Source organism: Thermobia domestica, chromosome 6, assembly GCF_964235325.1.
Source record: "Thermobia domestica chromosome 6, izTheDome1.hap1.1, whole genome shotgun sequence".
NCBI lineage: Eukaryota > Metazoa > Arthropoda > Insecta > Zygentoma > Lepismatidae > Thermobia > Thermobia domestica.
The window spans coordinates 310040142-310058452 of record NC_137459.1 but is presented as its reverse complement, the minus strand read 5'-3'; positions in this window follow the sequence as shown (position 1 = coordinate 310058452).

Below are 18311 nucleotides of genomic sequence, written 5' to 3'. Positions count from 1 at the left end.
TACAAACGCTCTTTCACTCATTACTATAGTCACAACCACTCACGTTAGTTAAAGAAAAGTCATCAGTCGTTATCCTATTCATGAAATACACAAATTTCAAAATGTGACATTTTCTCAAGTTTAATAACCATTTTAATGATATATATATGATATTATCAGAGGTGAGTTCATCTAATTTTATTAATTTAATATTACTCTCCATAATTCATAATAATACCAATAAAATATTACAATTTTATTATAGTAATCATCTTACATCCATTCTTGCTCGCTACATGGATTAGGCAACTTGATATATCTTCCATAAAATTTTCCGAGAATTATCATTACATTGCCAATTAACAAAACCATGACAATTATACAACACGTCCAGATCTGAAAAACTTACAAAAACAAGTATTAATAACACATTAAAAATTAAATATATCCACATATATATTTTTAATTTTAAAGCTGAACCATAAATATGATTTCTTTATATCACAGATTCTCTGTATCACCTATCTAATTAATAGTATGAGAGGTATCTAATTTATTATTATTTTACAATGTTTCTCCTTTCCCTAAATATCTTTGTCTGACTCACATGACACTTTCTAATATCTCTAGGATTTTCCGTATTTCTAATTTGAACAGTGTTTCCACCCAAGAAACGTTCTATGGAATAAGGGCCACTCCATTTTGGACACAAAGATTTAGTTCTCTTATCACTCAAAGAGGAAAGAAACTGAGTTTTAATCAAAATTTTATCCCCGATATTATAATTATGATCAACACGCCTTCTATCATATAATTTCTTTTTACGTTTCCACGCATTGCTCATGTTCTGAAGAGCCTTTGACCATAACTCCGGTTAACGAGTATTTAAATCTGAAGCTCTTATCTGCCATTTAACATCCAACGGATTACATAGATCATAATTAAAAATTAAATCCATAGGACTACATTTTGTTTCTTCGTGAATAGCACAATTTACTGAATACTCGATTTCCCAGATTCATTTATCCCAAGATGTTTGTTTTTGTCCAAAATATATTCTCAAAGAATTTTTTATCGTAGACACGTATCTTTCACTCGGATTCGACGGCGCGTGATATGGTGATATACTTATGTCCCTAATTCCATTTGCATATAGAAAATCTTTAAACTTAGCTGATGTAAACACCGAGTGATTGTCATAACCTATGGAAAACACAAAACCGTTTCTACACATTAATTTATAGTTTATTGATAATGCTTTGACTAGAAAGGAATTTTATTGGTTCGAGAAAAACTCTTTTTGAAAATGAATCCACGACTATCAGACAATAAGGTCTTGATTTACTTTCTACCATTGGGCCTATTAAGTCAATTTGCCAACATCCATTTACTATCTTCTCATACTGAGAAATCAACTTTCCTGCAGGTTTTACATTATTACTTTTATTTAACTGACATTCCTTACAAGCAGAAACATATTCCGTAATTTCCTTTTGCATCTCGGGCCACGTAAAGCGTGCACAGATCTTCCCAATAGTTTTACTTATTCCGGCATGAGATCCGGGTAAAATACTTGCGTGGAAGAACTCAATTATACTTGGAGCTAATATTTTAGGTAAACAAATCTTATACAGATTTCTAATAGCTTTAGTTTTACGACACAATATATTGTTAATCAACTTATATCCTTCAATCACCTTTTTTGCTTTTAAATCCCTTATAATCTTATTTAATTCAGGATCATTTAACTGATGATCTCGTATAGACATATTTACATAAGGATATTCCACAGATTAATCAAGAAATAATTTGTTACTTTATCTGCATGTGAAGGTTCTATCTCTATTTCCTCAAAGTTACTAATGTCATACAATCTCGAAATAAAATCTGTCGAGATATTCATATTAGTAGAAATTGATTTTACTTCAAAATTAAAGGCAAAGAGACGGTATAATAACGATCCATATCTTTTCATTCTTTTCATATTCCTTAAGGCATACACTAAACCGGCGTGATCCATTCTAAGCTCAAAGGGTTTATGCAGATAAGTTCTATAACGTTCCATGATTTCAATGGCCGCTAACATTTCTAACAAATATATAGGCTTATTAAAGTCATATTTCTTTAGACGTCTACTATAAAAAACCCACTGGAACTAAGTTATTATCATCATCATATTGTTGGATCACCCCTCCTAAACTTCTTAATGTTGCATCACTGTAAATTACAAACTTTTTATTCAAATCAGGCAATTTTAATACAACATAATTTACAAGTAGTTCTTTTATATCATCTAAAGCCTTTTGTTGTTCTGGTCCCCACCTAAATACTGCAGAAGCCGCCCTTAATCTTTCTATTGGTTCCATAACCTCATGAAATTGTGGAACAAACTTTGCATAATATTGTAAAAATGAAACTAAAGATATCAAACCCTTTTTATTCTTTGGAGCGGGCAATCTTTTAATAATCTCAAGTCTAGATGGGTCCATTTTCATTTTTCCATCTTCTATAATAAAACCCAGATAAGAAATTTTACGCGAAAAAAATGTACACTTCTTAGTATATAAGGTGAGTCCTTTATCCTGTAACCTTTTTAAAACTTTTCCTAACAGAACCTTATGACTCTCTATATCTTTACTTTTACAAATTAGATCGTCCATATACCACTCTACACCTTCATCTTTTAACGGATATAACAATTCAGTTAGTATTTTTGATATCACATAACTTCCGGCAGCTAATCCAAATGGAAGTACCTTAAATTCAAACAAACCCCTATGCGTAAGAAATGCCGTCAAATGACGACAATCCTCCGTCAATGGTATTGTTAAATATGCTTTTCTTATATCAAGATGGGTATAGATTTTAGCATCTGATAATTCAGCTAAAATATCCTCAATCCGAGATGTAAACTGTGTATTTAAACAAATATGCCGATTCAAAGCAGAATAGATTACGACCATACGCTTATATCCATCGTTATTATTAACAAGAAAACAGGGAAAAGCATATTCACTATTACTAGGTTGAATTAAATCAGATTTTAACATCTCATCAATAATTTTATCGAGTTCTCTTTGAGATGCTCGTGACATGGGATATGCTTTCTTACGAATAGGAGTGTAATCATTTAAGATAATTTTATAATTAAAATCCTTAATTTTTCCTACATAGGGTGAAAATACATTAGGAAATTTATCAAGTAACTCATTCACATACCCTTGTAATTCCGGATATTCCTCCAAGACATCCGGATCCACTCTCAATTGACATAGATTCTCGATAGACTGCTTATTTAGACTGGTATTGGAAAAACCATTGGTCTCCACTGAGCTGGCAACACTGGAATGTCCCCTGGTTGGTTCCTGAGTAAATTCCCTAACGTGTGACTCCCGACCAACGTTTGGATGTAACTCACTCAAAGATGTTTCCCTCAAAAATAATTTTGTTGAAATTTGGGATGGTTCTCTGCAAAACAAATCAACAGCACAAGTATCTTCACGTAAATCAGGTGAGGGTCCCTTAATGAAAAGTTCAAAGAAACCACAGAGTTCTCTAAAGGAAGAATTAACTTGTTGGTCACTAAATCGATATTTGCCTTTAACTGCTTAAGTTCATTAACCCTGCAATACGCGCGCGGATTTTTGTTACGTGGATAGTCGCGCGGGCTACCACTGTAGCCCATTTGTTTTTATTTTATTATGTTGCCTAGCTTTGTTAATATTCCTGTCTTTCTTGTAGAGAATTGTTTTTATAAACTGTTTTAAGGGTTTTATACACAATTTTAGAAACATGTTTATTTTGAAAGCTATGTATATATAAAGAAGACCAACACCATTCATTTTTTCAAAAGTGATACAGGAATAAGACTGTAAAAGTTATTTGTATTTATCAATAAATAGACCAATCTGGCGCATTTTAAATTGTTCTTCATCCTTAACATGTGTGTTAGAATTCTTTAAAAATTAAGTATAATTTTTCAAAAATTTTACAAATATTACAAATAAACGTATTATCCATAAAGCATATACCTTTTCAGCATAACGAGCCTCTGGTATCAAAGTTTGATTACGATTTTGCATAATTTACCTATGCTATTTACACTCATATATTTTTCCTTTTATGTTTCCATATTCGTGTCCTTTTAAGCATGTTCTGCACACAAGTGGTGAGTGGTCAATGCACACTTTCCTGCAAGCATTGACCACTCATCAAAAGCATCTAAATGTCAATAAGGACACGTAAAATCTCGTCTGTATGTTTTGCATCACGGTTAAGTACAAATCTCAATCTAACACTGTCAATATAAATATTGGTAAAATCAACCTTAAGTCTCAAAATGTTTGCATCTAAAAGCACTTCTAGATATTCAAGCTCCGACAACGCAGTCCTACCCCCACCTTTAGGTCATGGTAACGAACCACAGTATTATGAGCACGAGCGCAAATATTACGACTAGGAGTGACTTTTTCCCATTTGAGATTGTCTTTTACTACATAATAATTTACTTCAGAACTGTCTTTACTACTATTATCAACAGGTATCAGTAATTCCTGCCGCCCGGAATTCTCAGTCGCATCTTGCGAATTTTCACTATTTCTGTGTCCGAAAAATGCATTTTTGCGGACTCAAAATGTTAACTATCGCCATCTAGAAAACATTCCTCATCAGAATTGGCATTTTGCAAACTCACTAACCATCTGATCAACACTCAAACTATAATGAAAAACCTTTGACGCTTTGGAACACCCATGACATCAATAGTCGCGCGGGCTACAGGTGTAGCCCATGAAACTTTCAAGCAGAATAGCAATGAGATCCTTTCGATTTTATGTTCGACCACACACAAACACGCAGAATGATAGTAGATAGAAAGGTACACAGGCACCCTTTCTGTTATCATTTCAAATTACTTTGCGGCAAGGAAAATAAAAACGCTGGGCTACAATAGTAGCCCGCGCGCGTATTGGAGGGTTAATTCCCATAATAAAAACTGGTTCAAGATTTTCCACCAAAAAAAGCTTTAATCGATACACTCGATTCTTTAATTTAATGGGAATCCTCACACATTGTTCTAAAGTTAACTTCTGTTTATCTATTCCTACTCCTGTAAACTTTTCATTAAACACTTGCACAGGATATTTTAAATTTTGATTCCACCTATCAAAGTTTTGTTTACCAATAAGCGAAGATGATGAACACGTGTCTAGTCCCCCTCGCCTACGAGTTCCAAGCACAAAAGCATCGACAAAAGCTGCAATTAGTTTTCTTGAAGTATTATTTTCTATTGTTCCATCCTTTCTTTTAATATTCACTGTATTTCTATCAACACATTTTCGGGGTATTGTTCCTCTCTCACCATGAACTTGTCTCAAAATACGAAAGTTCTTACTACTTTCATTATTAGCAGGTGACGAACTAAAAACGTTTAAGTTCGCATTTTCTACACCACTCCGAGACACTGAAACTCGATTCCCTTTAAAATTACCACTATGCATTAAATTACTCACTGGTCTAGGTGCATAATGCTTTGTTTTTATGTTGTTAATTTGAGAAACTTCATTATAAACACCATCACTCACATTAGGGTGTCCATGTTCAATATTATCTACCGGGATTCGAACTTCGGACCTCTCCATAGGAAGCGTATACTGCTGCCGATCACTGTTAGCTGCAAAGCGTCTCTTATTCCTACTATCACTATTCATAAACTGATTATTGAAATAATTTGAAACACTCGCACCATTAGAAGATTGAACACCGGACCCCAGTTCCTGATTCAGAGCCCCTGATCGGTCACTACTCCCTGCAAAGCGTCTTTCCACATTCGTTCCCATGTTCACTTTTAACAACTTTTTATTCAGCAAATACTGTTTATTAGCAAGACAATTGGCTACTCGGTGCAGTCCACCACAAAAATAACAGGAAACCTGATTACGCTCTTCACCTCCTCTACTTGAAACCTTGGTTAATGCACTGTATACCTCCAAATTCCTTTGATGTAAGTCATATTGATTTAATTCACTCAACAACTCATCTAATGACGTAGGGTAACGATACTTACATATGTCATGTTTTAAGTGGGGATTCATTCCTTCCATAATGATTTGTATAACTTCTTTACTATTCCCATAATTTAGGGATCCATAACAAACAATATATGAGTCTATTATTTTGTTTACATAATCTAATAAATTCTCTTCTGGTTTTTGCATAACCTTAATATATCTATTTATGATGGCTCGCCTACCTAATGGTGTAATGTATTTTTGAAACAAATGACTTGCAATTTGTGACCATTCGGTAGTTATTTCATATAAGGAAATTAATTACTGATTTAATCTACCTTGCGCTTTTCCTAACGCAGCAATCAGAACGGTTTCTACAGGATATAACTTCAATTTAATAATACCATAGACTACACTCATAAATTGAAAAAGCTTTACATCATCTGATCCATCTACTACAGGAATTCTACGTACGTGTTCATTAAACAAATTACAAGAAGCATTAACCGTTAATTTCTCCATATTAAAATTAAAAGGCACAAAACTATTCAGTAAACGTACGTTCTGAGGTTCATTACTCATAATTTCAACTTTATTTCTATCGCAAAATGGATTTGTACTATTCTTTTCTTTCGCAATCATCTCCTCAGCTGATTGATCAAGGTCAATAAACGGATTCAGGGAGCTACGACTACTTGTTGTAGACACACACAAAGGTTCCAACCAGAGCCCTGCACGGGCCGGGCGCGCCCGGTTCGGCCCGGTGCCCGACCCGCTTCAAGTAATATCAAACTGAACCGGGCCCTAACCGGGCCGGGCACATTTCGGGCCGAATCGGGCCGAACCAGGCCGGGCACATTTCGGGCCGAATCGGGCCGAACCGGGCCGAGTACATGTCGGGCCGGCCCGGCTCGGCCCATATACTCTGAAAGACGGTTCAGAAACTAATGTTGTCAGCCTATTTGTTTTTTAAATGTCCTCCACTACCTCTATTTTTGCCGTGTTTGTACGGTCTTACTGTAAGCCTATGTTAATAGTAATGTGTTTGGGAAACTGACTCTTTATTCAAGACTGCGATGTACTGGTAATACTATTACTATTACTACTTCTACTACTACTATTACTACTTCTACTATTACTACTACGACCACTGCTAATACTACTACAAGTGCTACGACTTCGCGTCAGAGTTGACATGTCTGGTGGTACCGAATTTGCCTTCTTAAGTACAGAATAAAATTGAGAAATGCTAGTTATTATGGCCGATCTGCGTAGAATGTGAACCGATGTTTGATCTACGAGGGAGAATAGTGGCTCAATAGAAAAAACACTCACATCTGGTGCTAGAGGTCGTCGAATCAATCCCTGCTCATGCTATGTGAGGTTTGTTGTGGACAAACATCGTGTGCATGGGAGTTTCTGGGGTGGTCCCGCTTCCTCCCACTGTTTTCTTTCCACTAATTCATCCCATCATCATCCATTCAGCCTGAGCCATAGTTACCTAAAGAACGTATGATAAAGCCAAATACTTGACCTAGTAAGTAGAATTTGGTAGGGCAAAACCATAAATTGGCGTGCTCATAAGATCAGTGCAATTTGTAGTAATGTTCAATTAGCAAGGCAAATATCGAATGGTGTTACATGTTCATGTATTGTTTATAGTATGATGCTAGACATATAATAAAATATAATTATCAAATGAATCACCAAATCGCCAGGGTCAATTAGGTGTTCTTGGAACGGTGGCTCAGTGGTTGATTTTCACCTCTGGTGTATGGGGTCCCTGGTGTGATCCGAGCTCTCGCCAAGTGAACTTTGTGGTGAACAAACACCGTGTGGGGGGTTCGCGGCGTTCTCCTGTTTCCTTCCACTTTATTTACTCCACTATTTTATTTATTTCTCACCATCGTCTCATTTAGGCTAGTTGGCATAACTTGGAACCACCTACCAAGAAGAATAAACTAATGGATTGGGAAGATAGACATTCAGTCTCTGGTGAATTTGATGATGAAGTAGACATCTACCTCAACATGTCATCATGTGTAAGAGAACTAGATATACTGCAGTGGTGGAAGCAACAAGAACAAACATTACCAAAATTGTGTAAATTAACGCGTCAGTATCTCGTCATCCCTGCTTCTAGTGCGTCTACTGAAAGAGATTTTAGTACTCAGGAACGGAGAAATGCTCTAAAGCCTGAAACTGTTGACTCTGTTTCCGTGCTATTCGATGCGTACAAGGACATACAGTAAAGCGATGTTCATTTTGCACTATTAGTTTCTTAGGAAACCTTATATTTTCATTTTCTTAATATCAACTATTCCTTCTATTATATGTGATGTTAAGAGGCATTTTTGATAGCTGATATCTATATATTTTTCATTCAGGGGACTTTTGAGGTATTTTTTGATCAACAATGATATGTGTGGATTTTGTTTTGATTTACTGCCTCGCATTCCGTCATATAGCTCTGTTATTTACTTGTTACGCACCGTTCCAGGAACACTTCATCGATCCTGGGGTCTGGGTGATTTATTTGATCATTGTTTTTTGTTATTATTATTGTAGCATCGAATTATAAAGAATACAGGAACATGTAATATGATTTGGAATCTGCCGTGCTAATTGAACATTACTACAAATTGCGCTAATCTTATGAACACGCCAGTTCATGGTTTCGGTCTCCGTGGTCTAATGGTAGCGGAACAAATTCTAATTAGTAGGTCAAGGACTTGACTTTCTCATATGTTCTTTAGGCATTAACGGCTCAAGACGTATGGATGATGGATGAATTGGTGGAATGAAGACAGTGGACGAAAACGGACTAATCCAAAAACTCCCACGCTCACGATGTTTGTCCACCACAAAGCTCACATAACACGAGGAGGGATCGATCCGACGACCTCTAGCACCAGATGTGAATGCAATCTACTGGCCAGACTACGCAGACTGGCCATAATATCTAGTATTTCTTCGATTTTTTCTGTACTTAGATTGTAAAGTATGTACCACCAGACATGTCAACTCTGACGCTCGTAGCAGTTGTAGTAGTAGAAGTAGTAATAATAATAATAATAATAATAATAATAATAATAATAATAATAATAATAATAGCAGTAGCAGTAGTAGTAGTAATAAGAGTAGTAGAAGTACAGTACTTTACAGTCTTGAATAAAGAGTTAATTTCCCAAACACCAGTGGCGGCGGTTGGACGTTAAAAGTGAGGGGGCAAGACATGATCTGAATATTTGTATATAAATGTTAGTTTTCCTGGTTGTTTCTAACATTTTGTTTGACGAAAGATTGTATAACTAATAGGATACTATATTTTCAGTTAAAATACCGTATATCGTATATAATAGTTTATTAAGTAAATTGAGAAGAACAACGCAAGTAAATACTAGCCCTTTGTACTCTTAAACAACGAAAGTGTAAGAAGAGATTTGATTTCTTGCTCATGAACATCTTAAAATTCTGTCCGAAAAATTGTGTGATCAGATTATTTAATAAATTTGCGAAACAAATAAATAGAAAGGATAAAATTAATCATAGTAATGAATAATGATGCTTGTTTTGCAAAAGTTATATTGAAACTGAGGATTAATGAAAAACTTAATATTTAATTCCACACATGCTATTAAATGTATGTTATTACTCTTAGAAAATGGAAGGCAGTAAATACTACAAGCATATGCTACGACATTTAAAGAAATATTTCCTTTTGCAACTTCTTGAAATATGTTCGTTGCCATTAGGTGCAGTTTTCACTTTCTTGGAACACATCAAAACACAACAATACTTAGAATCAATCCACACTTCAGTTATACAAAATAAACTTAAAACCTAGAATTATGTTCAATTTACTAAATTTTATTGTATATACACTCGTACATCCTTAAACACAACACTTCACTCGTATATTACACTACAAAACAATGGAAAAGGTAGAAGCTGTTTCTTATCACGCTCTTTTTAATCGATATTCCTTACTTTAGAAAGAAGAAAAGACATTTTAGGAACTGTCAAATTTTGTGCAATTAAAGAATAACTTGTGAAATAGGCCCTACTTTTTTGCATAATGTTCTTTCGATTAGCTTCAAAGCGGCTCACTAACATATCGAGCCCTTGTAAGGAGAAATGAAAGTATGCTGAAATTGTGCTCCAATAAGTTATTTTTTGGGGTTATTTTCTGTGGCGATTAAAACGCAATTACTGTAGCTTTCTTTACTCCACGGGAAGACAACCAATATATACGTACGTATTCACGCAACAGAAAATATTATATGGCAGCATTTTTTCCTAATAATCAGTAACACATACAAAATCGTTACATTTCCAAATGAAACTATATACATTAATTGGTTACTTCAAAAAAGTGCGGGGGCAATTGCCCCCTTTGCCCCCCTAATCGCCGCCCATGCCAAACACATTACGATTAACACAGGCTGCCAACATTAGTTTCCGATCCGTCTTTCACAGTGTTCGGGCCGAGTCAGGCCGGCCGTTTCGGCCCGATTTGTGCCCGGCCCGTTTCGGCCCGGCTCGGCCCGAAATGTGCCCGGCCCGGTTAGAACCCGGCTCGAGATTCGGGCCGGGCCGGGTCGAGCCGGGCACAGAATTCAGATCCATTCGGGTCGGGCCGGGCCGTTCTTCGGGCCTGGGTTTGCAGGGCTCTGGTTCCAACTCGTCCCTCAACATTCCGCTGCTATCAGCAAAGTCAGAACACACACCTGTTGAAGACAGGTCAGCTACATTATCAGCAGTGAACGACGATAAATGCTGCCTACTTGCTTCTGCTTCCCCTTCCAAATACGACAAATCCCAACCTTGACCTATATTAGGCGGAATAAATACTCCCCTTTCTCCTCCTACAAACCCATTTAATACTAGCTGACCAGGCCTTCCCGCATGATTTTCCATATTTATGAATAATGAAGAAATAAAAGTTAATGCTATAATATACAAAAATATTCCCACCAGAAAAATATTTCTGCCTAATAGCGACTGCACACTTACAAGCATTTGTTTCGTACAAGAAATCCGGTATTACCATACAGCCTTCTAACCATCCAAAATTCAAACTTTTTTTTACTACAAAAAGAATGCGGATATATTTAACAACTCCAACAAGAAACCTACAAAGTAACAAACAAACAAATGTATATACATGTATTATGTTGTACGTTCCCTCCTATAGTCTCAAGAAATCGGATTTTACTCCAGCACTTTAAACCTATCAAGTATGTAAGGAATGTACCGTAACTAATTTCAACAACTTTTATTATTATTATTATTATTATTATTATTATTATTATTATTATTATTGAAGATTCGATTGCTACTGTTTGTAACGTGCCTTAGGTATGGCTCCGTCGTGGGCCACCGGCCGTTAATGACCAGGACAAATATCTATAAAGGGAAACATGCCCTAGAGTAATAATTGTTAAATGAGGGAAATTACGCGAGATCCTCCTAGTGCAAATCTTAACGTATATTTTCTATATTAATTCTCATCTATAAGATTTCTACGTGTTTCAGCTTACCAAAACAAAAAACCATGATATAAATAATCAGAAAGATGCTGTTAGGATTTTGAAATAAAAGCTTATATATCTGAATTGAAAACTTTATAACAATAATTCAATCAAGCCATATATACTTTCAATGGATTTGAACAAGAATAGTAGTTTCTCCATATGTAAATTTATATCTTGATATATATATATATATTTCTATACTAGAAAAAACTGTTTTTACTGTAAGTATATTTAAGGAGTCTACTAGAGTAGCAACATCTACCCTACCACAATTCCATAGCATTAATTTTCTTTAAAAAAAATATATTCAAAATTGTTTTAATAACACGCTGTTAAATAATTCAAATAGATATAAAATATATTTACTCCTAATTAATGTAATACCTTACATCAGAGAAGATAACAAATTAGTATAACAACTCACCCATTTACAAAAGTGATATATAATTCCATTCACTCCCAAGTTATATAAGTTGGTGTCACAGTACAGAACTTTTCATCCACACAATATCGCCAAACCGAAATAACACTTTTCGGAAATTAGATACCAATACTTTAGAAAATATCTGAATATAAATTTCTTTTTCAGGAATAAACTGTAAAATTCACTAATTCTGAAACGCGTGATATATAACCTTATACACAGTTGAATATAGCAGAACAGATAGTGCCCACTTGCACAGTAGCAATCGAATGGGTAAGCCATCCTCTTCAAGCACCGTCGTAGGTACGTAATTCACCACTTTCCGCCAAAGGCGCTAAAAAAAATACATCTTTATTTCGGGTTGCATACTTCTCAGGCAGTACACTCCAAGATTTTTTTTTTTTAAGTGTGGATAAAATATCCGCACGTAACACGATAAAAGGTTTTGAGGAAATCCCCAATACGTGTAGCACACCAAAAGGAGGCAACGCAGCAAACGGAAGCAGAAACAGATGGGCTGATTATTTTGTAAGCGACATAGGTAGAGTTCCATGGCAAGATAACTTTGTTTAAGTTGTTCTTTATATAAGAAAACATTCAGTTATTATCTCTAGAAAAGTAACGACGTGCACAATATTATCAATTGCACGAGAAACAAAAATATTTCTGTTACATCTCGAGCATGCTTTTTTATTTTTTAACCACATGAGTACCCTGATGTTCAACAATTTTCGTGTTAACTCTATTTTTTTTTAATTTAGTACATTACCAAATAAAGATAACAATTGTCAGCCGAAAAACTATGTTTTTTTCTTTCTTTTCTGTTCTGCTATTATGTTGATGATTGTTTTGGACTTCAGCGTCCCTTTTGAGCACAGAAGCAATATAATACGTGACCTCGACCCAAGAGCGCCCATGTTGTGGTTTTCAAGGGGGCAAATATATGCGACTTTTCAAATATAGTTTCATTTTTTGCTGCAACTAATGTAAAAATTCTATTGGGTTTTCGATATTCCCAAGTACAATTTCCTCTTAGGGAGGGGGACGAACGCCCAACCTTGCCCTCCCTGATGGGCGCCCTTGCCTCGACCTAAAGTATAATGCAACGTACGTTATAAACAGTCGGTTCATTCCGGAGTGAGTGACAAGAAATCTCATCAAAGAAACTGCATTAACAATAAAAGCTTTTTCTCCAAGCGTATTTGTTGTCTATTGTTATCACAAAAAAGTATTCAGAGCCTCTCTGCTGGATAGGGACGCTAAACGAAAATCAAATTAAACACTACATGAATATTAGATTTTTACATTGAAAAGTAATAATAATACATACCAATGCTGTTTTTTTCTTCTTCTGTTTTTTCATTAAATTTCTCACATAAGGTTTCACACACCTTATTCCATGCATCCCGTTTTTTATTTCTATCTCTATACATTTCGCACTTTAAATTCCATATCTCGTGATATTTTTGTATTTCGTTAATGAATAGTTCTTCATTCAGTTCTTCGCTTTCCATTTCTGCGGGCGGGGGAAAGTCTGCACGTGTGGCTTGCCTCATTGCCAGCAATGGTTTTCCGACCCGCAACACCTGTGCGGACTCGCTGCGAGTCAGCAGTCCCCGCAACTCAATGTTTGCCCACTGCGGGCCCGCAGCAGAGTCGTGCGGGAAAGTCTGCACGTGTGGCATGAATGATATGAACCAATGTATTTCCGGCTCGCGCGGGTCCGCAACAGACTTTTCTGCACGTCTGAACCGAGACTAAACTGGTTGATCTGTGACACCAGCACGAATCTGCTGCGAGTCTGTTGCGGGTCCGCAACATACTTTTCTACACGTCTGAACCCAGCCTAAAGGAGACAATGATTAATGAAAGAGTTGGCGAAATGATAATGTGACAAGAAACGGGAATATCCCGAGAATCCTAAGGTCACAATACTGTCCACCTCAAGCTTACATGGCCTGAGATCGAACCAGGAACTCTTACACTGCTTTGCCATTGACGCATTGTGCTCCCTTCCCCTACTGAAGTTTTATCATTAATTGTAAGAAACACACCGATATTATGCTTTACAAATCTTGAATTGTATGTTATGCATATACCTTCTTAATAGATAGCAAGTAAATACCACATTGTTTAAGTAAAACTTGCATATACCACAATATATTAATTATTTTTAACAAAAGTAATTGATATTAACATAGAATTTTGATTATGAAACTAAGACAATGTTTGTATTAATATTTCAATACCCTGCAAACTGTATTGCAAATACCTATTACGAGAAATGAAAGAAACGGTGTTTTGGGACTTTTTTTTAAATAAAAAAAAAACGGACATTTTCGCTAATTTGACTTTTTGTTATTTTCTTGTGCAAATGCCACTTTTGTTTCCCTGTACTGGATTCTACAATTAAGAAAGTGCGTTTACAATATTAAATACTTCAGACTTCAATCCTCAGTCCAGGGCTTGATATCTTGATCAGTTCTCAAATTGGCATTGTATTGTTCCCAGCAAGTTAGAGTTATGCAGTCCACCATCACAAGTGTCGGGCTAGTACCCTACCCACCTTAATTCGTGTCTAGAAGTTATACATCTTGCCATATGGGTTTCATCCGATTGTATAAATTCAAACTGGAAGGCAACAAAAGAAACCAAGAAACACACACACACCTTATATATTAGGTTGGTTCAGAAATTAGGGATTTTTTTACCGGGTTTTCACTTGCGGCACCCCTAATATTTATTACGCAACTGAAAATATATATACTGGTAAAATTTTATTTTTTAACAACAATTTTTAATGGTTGCGCAAGCCAATTGAAATTTTAGATATTATTAGTATTTACACATTTTATACATATACATTGTTATACATTTTGTTATTCACATTACCTATTACATAATTACACATAAAAGCACATTATGGCTGATTATATTTGCATTATTAAAACTTCGTAAATTTATTTCTTCACTCTATTCTTACACGTCAGTTTCACATATTTAGTTTACTTAGATAGGGCATTCTTTGAACAGTCTGGATATTGCTTCCTGTGCTCCGCAACAACTTGAAGTGTGATACATCTTCACGCACACATTCCTTAAAAACTGCAGCCAAAACTATCTCCAGTATGTGGTGACAACAAGCTACAAAAGTCTTTTCTTTATTTCCCGCTCTATAATGACAGAAGCCCCACTGTAGCAACCAGTATTGCTGGCAGTTGTATCGAAACACATTACATTTACCTGGTAAATAATATCCCAGGACCTCAATGCACCTAGTACAGTATCGGCATGAGTTTTTCCAGTTCTAGATTTCAGTTTTCTGAGTCGAGCGATTGAATTTTTTCTCATACTAGATACTATTACAGGTAGGCGATTGGTGGTTTCTTTTCCTGTTATGTCTGGTATAATTTTGCTATTCCAATGGACAACGAGGGCGTTTGTTGATTGGAACTTGCTCTTTATGACGGCAGCTGACTAAAGACGATTGCGTTCGCAAGCTCGTTTGATGAATGAACGACTGAGGGTAACTTGGACAAGATTGTGACTCAAACCTTTCACTGTGGCAGCTATAACGAAAGTTGCTTTTCTGTAAGTTAATTTCGATCTATCTAACATAGAAGCAAGTTCGGGAATAACATTTTTTCAGGTTCTCCGCTTTCTTTTTGTGTCTGAGGACTTCTGCAGGGTACACTGCTGCGTGGGTCGTATTCGCCATCAGAGCAGGTTGTACTTGACTCCAAATTACTGCCACTTTCACTATCGCTCGAAATAAACAGGGTACCTGCGTCAGTAGCACGTTAGCACTAGTGCTTGCCTCCATTAATTCATGTTTTCGTTGCTTCTTGTTTGTCGTCTTCGATTTCTTTTGAGCAAGAGTTCCGTCAACTGACACCATATAACCAAGTCGTCCCTCTTCCCTTTGAGTAATGAGGAAATTCTGGTGTTCCTTATTTTTTGGCTAGTCTAAGACCATCAACATGTGATATATCAAATAAATTATTCAAACTTGCAACAAATCTAGCATCATTTCCTTTTTGTGTGGTAGATTTTCGGGTCTTTTTTTTTAATGTGCCCATTGATCCCTAAATTTTTCGACTTTCACAGTTGCATGCTTTTCTTTACGAATTGGAATAATACAAGCCTTCTTCAATTTTTTTTACTTTCTTGTATAACATCTCTAGCAAGCACTATCATGGGTTGTTCTTTTAAGGTTAGGTGAGGGTGGAAAATACACGCAAAACATCGTCATTCGAAGGTAGTTTGCTTCCGGTCAGAATTTTCTTATATGGTCTTACTAAATAAAGTCTAGTCCTTTTCTACTGCCTTCTGTCATGACAATAACGAAATACATATCAACTTTATCACAAACGCACTACCACACCACAATCCAAGTCAGCATTGCACCACCACATTTCTAGCTTTTGTTGTACTAAACAACCGAGAAAATCAGCCCTACAATTCGGCATTACCAGTATACTGCCACCAAATGTCACTTTGACTGTGGTGTTCATGGATTATAATCGTTAAACAATTAAAATACGCTGTAAAATACGAGTTTCACCACCGGAAGACAAACGAAGTGCGATTGCAACTTTTCAATTGAGACGAAACCAAGTTATTTTTCACTCAAGTTCTAACGAAGATGGAAACACATTCGTCGTTGCAGTGAATGTTTTTATTTGTGACATTTCCATTGTTTCTAATGTCATGATAAATACAAAATGCAGTGGATGCATCAAAGGGAATTGAATTCCAATACATGCGGCTTTGTTGCTCATTCTTGAAACAACATTTCCTATAGTGGCATGGTTGTGTAATAAATAATGACATGAACTGGATATAGGAGAACAATTGCACAAAAGCAGTGTGTTGCGTTGTCAATACAGCGCCAATAAAGCGCTAATTTTGTTAAACTTTATGTCGATTGCGCAACCTCTAAATATTGAATTATTGATTTAATATTTTGCATGTACTATTTATTTATAAGGGAGAACAAATTTAGGGGGTGCCACGGTAAAATTTCAACTATTATCCTTACTCTACTATATATATATATATATATATATATATATATATATATATATATATATATATATATTTCAACTACTGACTACCCTATTTTATATATATATATATATATATATATATATATATATATATATATATATCTTTGGTTCAAAATTTCGCTTACATCTCGATCTTCATGTGAGAAATCATTTATTCTGAGCTTTAGATACTTTGTTAGAACTTCAGTTCAATTATAAAAATAAAAGTGATAAACAGCTATTGTGGATATGATTTTAACACGGGAGTAAAACTTCATTATTCATACAATTCTTATTTTCTTTATTGTTATACCATGGTATGTAATATACTTGAAATAAGAAATTTTCAGGTAGAATATTTAACTTTCTCACCTTTAAATTTTAACGGCCTCAATGAACGTTAGTGAAGATTTACTTCATTCACAATTCATAATGAAATTTTAGTTTATTCATAAATTTTAATTGACAGTTTTGTTTAACATATTACATTTTCGTAACTGTGATTTTTAACACTTTATACACAGTTTAACGTCCTACGTTGATGCACAGAGGATAAGGATTTTTCATTAGTTTTCTTCATAGTACAATAATTAAATGTAATTTTGTTTTATAATTTAAAAAGAAATGTGAAACGTATTGATATTTCTTCATTAGAACTGAAACGTTAAAAAAAAGTCTAAAATTTCCCAGCCGTCAAGAGAAGTCCTTTCTCTTGAGTACTTTTTTCTCGGTCCTTTGCCTTTCTACTTGTTACCAAAAAGAAGTATCAGGTTGTCTAAAACAAATTGAACCTTAGGAAGTAAAAAGTGAGAATACATTTATAGGATTTGAAAATAATATTATGAAACCACATATGCACAACTTTGTCTGATGACATTCTGCCACTTTTACGGCAACACCAGAATCCCGTCCCTATAGGGCTTTTGTGGCTTATGGTCAAAAAATTGTGAAACGTGATTTTTACATGCTTCTTTTGAAACCAACTTAACAGCATTCAGGGAGTTCTGACATAGTTTTCGGGGTCACTGACATAAATATTGATATTCTGTATATGATATATGTCCAAAGTTGGACCCATTAGGTTAGAGGGGAAAACCATTGAAGATTTCAGGACAGTTCATTCGGGGTGAGTTTCAATACATTGAGAGTGAAAAGTGGTAACATGTATATCGCATTTCTGTATAGCGCAAAAAATTATTGTAACAACTGTGTTATGTAAGGTATTCCTGTGTATACAGTGAACATGGCATCACAGAGAGTACTCTTTTTCTCTCCAGCGGGACTGAAACATGTGAAATTTTAGCATGTTCATTGA